Here is a 6,195-nt window from a genome sequence, read left to right as displayed (position 1 = left end):
ATGGTCTGACTGAGACTGGAGGAACCCTAGAAGACATGGCCCCTGGACTCGGTGTTAACCCATAACTAAAACCGTTTCCAAAGTCAACTCTTCAGACAAAGAATAGACTGGACTATAAGACATAAAATGATACTCGTGACGAGTGTGCTTCTTAGTTCGAGTAGATACACAAGACTAAATGCACTGCTCCTGACCGGAGGCCAGATGAGTAAACAGAAAGGGACAGGAGCTGGCTAAATGGACCCGGGAAATCCGGGGTGGAAAGGAGGAATGTGCTGTCACAGTTTAGAGAGAGCAACTAGGGCCAGTCACATAACAACATGTGTATAAATGTTTGTATGAGACACTAACTTGAGCTGTAAACTTTCACCTAAAGCACAATATAATAAACAAATAAATAAAAAGTGTTCCCCTTTCCCTCCTCCCTGTCTTATAAGAAAAGCTCTCTTTTCCCTTGAGGATTTAGTAATGAAAGGTATACATACATTTTCCGGTTGGAGAAATATGGAAAAAGAAATTATCACCTCTCTTTCAGTCAGTTTTGAAAACTACCTGGAAAAAATTAACATTCCTTTTTAAGCCAAAATCTAAAACTGGAATGCATATAAGCCCTCATGGGCAATGAACAGTCTACTTAAACTCCAGATTTTAAAAAAAAGCAATTATTTTTAAGTGTAGAACTTCTGGTACTTGCTCACGTACTGACCTTCTAACGATGTGTATTTTACTCTTTAATTATGTTTTGTCTGTTTGTTCCTCTAAGACAAATTCTTGATTATTTCTCAGCTTCCATTTCTACTTTTAAGGAACCAATAATAAAGCCAACGTCGCCCCCTGCAGCTCACTAGGAGACATTGCATGCTAATATACTTTTCTAATTTTTAAGATTGATCCCTTTAGAGTGTTGACATGCCATGGAGTTGTTAACCAATGTCATAAAACAATATGTGTACTGATTGTTTAATGAGAAATTATTTGTTCTGTAAGCCTTCACCTAAAGTACAATAAAAAAAATTTTAAAAAGATTGATCCCTTTAATACTATATGTTTGAGAAAGAAAAAATACAGATAAAATAATGCTAGAACATACTCATTCCTGCCTCAAAGTTAAGCAAAGTCTCTCAAATGCATTTAAGTAGCTTTATAGAGTTTCCTAGGGTATCTATCTAAAATGGCTATAAACTTCAGGGAATACCAAATGTTCCAAATAATACTTTGGATTTCAGGGAAGGCTTTACATTTTGCAAGTTGTAAGGCTTCCAAAGAGTTGAAACCCACAGCAGAGTGTGATAATATAATGGCTTTTTAGTAATTTTAATAAGATCCAACGTTGATCTTACAATTCTAGCCAAAATGTATGTGTGGTATACAGAATTCTAAGTCTGCCCCAAGATCCTCCTCCTCAACCTCACATGCTGTATCATCCCCTCCCCTTGAGTGTGAGCAAGACCTGTGAACATGACGGGATAGTCACTCCCTTGATTAGGTTAGCTATATGACAAAAACGATGGTAATGGTGTATCACTCCCATTACTACATTACCTTATATAAGACTCCTTCGTGTCAGACTGGAGATTCTCATGCTGACTTTCAAGAAGTTAGTTGCCAACTAGATGGTACCTGGCCAGCACTAACTACCATTCTGACCAGGACTGGAATAGATGAATCCTGATAGAAGGGAAGAAAAATGAGAAACAGAACTCAGAATCTTAAAAAGTCCAGACTTACCGGACTGGCTGAGACTGGAGGACTCCCCAAGACTACTGTCCCGAGATACTCCATAAACCTTGAACTGTAACTACCCCCTGAGGGCACCTTTTAGCTAAATAACAGATTGACTCATTACCAGTGACTACTATGAGCCTTTAAAAAATCATGTATAACAGAAGAAAACATTCTTTGATGGTTACAGGGTAGGGAGGGAGGGAGAAGGGTATTCACTAACTAAAAAGTAGACAAGAATTAGGTGAAGGGAAAGACAGCACACACTACAGGGGAAGTCAGCACAACTGGACTAAACCAAAGCCAAGAAGTTTCCTGAATACAACCAAACACTTTGAGGGACAGGGTAGCAGGGGTGGGGGTCTGGGGACCATGCTTTCAGGGGACATCTAGGTCAGTTGGCCTAACAAAGTTTTTTAAGAAAATGTTCTGCATCCCACTTTGGTGAGTGGTGTCTGAGGTCTTAAAAGCTAGGGAGCGGCCATCTAAGATGCATCAAGTGGTCCCAATCCACCTGGAGTAAAGGAGAATGAAGAATACCAAAGACACAAGGAAAGTATCAGCCCAAGAGACAGAAACGGCCACATAAACCAGAGACTTCATCAGCCTGAGACCAGAAGAACTAGATGGTGCCCGGTTACCACAATGACCACCCTGACAAGGAACACAACAGAGAGTCCCTGACGGAGCAGGAGAAAAGTGGGGTGAAGAACTCAAATTCTAGTAAAAAGACCAGACTTAATGGTTTGATTGATACTGCAGGGACCTTGAAGACATGGCCCCTGGACTCTCTGTTAGCCCCAAACTAAACGCATTCCCAAGGCCAACTCTTCAGACAGAGATTAGACTGGACTACGGGACATAGAATGATACTCGTGAAGAGTGTGCTTCTTAGCTTAAGTAGATATATGAGACTAAATGGGCAGCTCCTGTCCAGAGGGGAGATAAGAAGGCATAGAGGGTCAGGAGCTGGTTGAATGGACATGGGAAATCAGGGTGGAAGGGAGGAGTGTGCTGTCACAGTATAGGGAGAGCAACTAGGGTCACAAAACAATGTATACAATAAATTTTGTATGAGAGACTAACTTGAATTGTAAACTTTCACTTAAAGCACAACAATTTAAATTTTTAAAAATTCATGTATGTAAGACCAAATGGTCAACAATTACTCTAAAGCAAAGATGAAAGGTTAAGGGGGAAGGGAAACCAGATTACTGAAAATGAAACATCCAGAAGGGAATTAAAGAGAATGTTAAAAGATTGTGAAAAATGTAACAAATGTCTCTGAACAATAGACGTAGTTAATTGTTAAATGGGAACCTAACTTGCTATGGAAACTTGCACTGAAAACACAATAAAATACTATTTAAATAAATAAATAAAAAGTAAGCTGCCAGGTTATGGAGAGGGCCATGTGGCCAGGACCTGAGGGTGGCCTCTAGGAGCGAAGAGCAACCACTGGCTGCCAACCAGCAACAAAATGGGAATCTCAGTCCTAGAATCGCAAGGAACTGAATTCCACCAATAGTCTCAATCAATGAGCTTGGAAGAGAATCCTGAGCTCCAGATAAGCACACATCCTTGCTGACACCTATATTTCAGTCTTGTGAGACCCTGATCAGAAACCCAGCTATTCTGGGCCCTAACTTCTGACCTACAGAAATGGTAAGATAATAATTGGGTGTTGTTTTAGACTAAGTTTGTGGTATTGTTATGCATCACAGAAAACTAACATAGTATGAATGTGGCTGCAAACCCAAGAGCTAGGTGAGCACCACATGTGATTCTAGTGCATTTAGTTTATAAAATCACAGAGACTATCAGAGCTCACAACAATTTTTCTCAGTGTCTTAATGAATCACTGACATGTTTTGTTAATTGGAATTTTACATTGAAGTTTCCCACTCGTTTTCAAGGACTGCACTGCCCACCTGGGATTGTAGTGGACAGTTTTTGTTTCTTTGACTGTCCAAGCTCTGGTCTCCTTCTTTTATTAAAGAACGTGCCTATGGAGTTTTGCAGTGGTTAAGAGGGAACCTAACTTGCTAATCAAAAGGTCAGCAGTTCAAATCCACCACCCGCTCCTTGGAAACCCTATGGGGCAGTTCTCCTGTATCCTATACGGTCACCATGAGTCAAAATCGACTCGACGGCAACGAGTTTATGGAGTTTTGGAGAGGAAACAGAGGTTTCCTTCCCTTACAGAATTCCAGACCCTCTTTCTCTGGCCTTGTGTGAGGACACAGGATCTTGCTCTGGCTTTGGCTCCCTCCTGGGTTTTGGAATGTAAAGAAGGTTATTCACAGAAGCAGGGACAGTGGAGAACCTATTCTTCCAGTGGCACCTAAGATGACATCTGGGGTTCATACCAGGAATAGATGCCCGTGGCAAGTAGCAGCACAGAGAAGGCTGAATGCATGGGCCCTGGTGCCAGCCTGCCTGGTCTGAATCCCTGCTCTTTCTCTGAATAGCTGTGTAGCTGTCAGCTTTACTAAGTTAACTAGCTTCAGATTTAAACAGCCAGAGTGATCTGTTTAAAATATAAGTCAGATATTGCCACTCCATTGTTCAAGCCCTGTAATGACTCCCATTTCATGAAGAGGAAAACCCAAAGACCTCACAACGGCCCACACATCTTACATGATTTCCCTCCCCCTCTCACTGCTTTGGAGTCCCTGGGTGGTGCAAACTGTTAACGTACTTGACTGCTAACTGAAAGGTTGGTAATTCGGGAGAAAAGGTGGGTGGCTCGAATTCACCCAGAGGCATCTTGAAAGAAAGGCCTGGCAATCTACTTCTGAAAAATCAGCCATTGAAAACTCTGTAGAGCACAATTCTACTCTGACACACATGGCGTAGCCATGAGTTGGAATTGATGCAATGGCAACTGGTTTGGATTACTGCTTTTCTAGCCTCAGTTCACACTATTTTTCCCTTTGCTTTATCTGCTCTAGCCTCCCTGGCCTCCTCGCAGTTTCTCAAGCCTGCCAGGCATATTCCCACCTTTGGCCTTTATACTAGCTGTTCCTTCTACCTGGAATGCTCTTCTTCCAGATGTCCTGAAACTGTCTTACCTCCTTCAAGCCTTGGCTCAGTGAGGCCTTCCCTAACTACTCTATTCAAAACTGCAAGCCCTCACCCCTGTATTGCCATTCTCCTTATCCAGCTCTACCTTATTTGTTTGTTTTGTACTTATCACCTTCCAGCATACTATATAATTTATTTATTATGTTTGTTGTTGATTATATGATCATCGCTTATTGTTAGAATGTGAACTCCATCGAGGGGTAGAACATCACTGCTGTACCTGAGGGCCTTGAACTCTCAATAGGTATATATACTTTGGTAAGTAAAAGAATAAAGAACAGCAAGGAAGTGAATACCATGCAAGACAAAATAGTAGTTGCCTTTGAGGGAACAAGAGGTTGTGATTTGGAAGGCACATGCAGGGACTCCTGACTTGCAGGTAGTGTTCTGTTTCTTAACCTGGTTGGCAGTTAAATGGATGATTGCTTTCTCATAATTTGTTAAACCGTACATTTACGTTTTGTGCATCTTTCTGCATGTGCTATTTTCACAATAAAACAAAGCTTTAAAAATTATTTTCATTTTTCTTCTATAGAAGAAGGGAGATTATTGCCTTAAAAATATTGTTTATAAAAATATTATAAGTTCAATGATTATAATATTAAACAGTACAATGTGTTCATAATGTCAGAAAAAGCCACAAAAGCCATTTATTTCAAAATACTATCTTAATATAAGCAATATGCAAAGCGACAGTAGACTACATGTAGCTACAAGTCCATGATTCACTTTTGTTCCCATTCCTTTGTAGCTTTCTTCTTGTCTCCCTCTCACCCAAAAAACTAAGGTGTGATCAAGAAATTAAATAAAATGTAGATGTGGTGGTTTAAAAAACATATCCACAAATTCTTTGATACACATTTCCCTTCAGGAAGAGTTTAATTCCCCTGCCCTTGAATGTGGACTGGACTTAGTGACTCTATTCGAGTGAATAGAATAAGGCAGGTGACAGTATATGACTCAGAAATTCAGTCATAAAAGGCACTGTGGCTACCTATGTGTTCTCTCTCTCTCAGATCACTTGCTTTTGGGGATGCTAGCGGCCATGTTGAATAGTCCTATAGAGAGGCCATGAGTGAGGAACTGAGGCCTCCGACTAATAGCCACGTGAGGAACCATCTCAGAAGTGGATCTTCCAACCCCAGTCAAGCCTATAGAGGACTGCAGCTTTAACCAATCTCTTTAGTGAAACTGCATGAGAGACCATAAGCTAGACCCACCCAGCTAAGCTGCTCTCAAATTCCTGACTCACAGAAACTGCGAGACAAAATATTTCTTTTAAGTCAATGAATTTGGAGTCATTTGTTACTCCAGTAGATAATTAATAAAATAAGATTATTCTTACATAAAAAGAGCTAATGAGACATAGACGGAAAGATCTGAGAA

The sequence above is a fragment of the Trichechus manatus genome, unplaced genomic scaffold (assembly GCF_000243295.1).
Source record: "Trichechus manatus latirostris isolate Lorelei unplaced genomic scaffold, TriManLat1.0 scaffold00296, whole genome shotgun sequence".
Classification (NCBI taxonomy): domain Eukaryota; kingdom Metazoa; phylum Chordata; class Mammalia; order Sirenia; family Trichechidae; genus Trichechus; species Trichechus manatus.
This window is presented reverse-complemented; position numbering follows the sequence as displayed.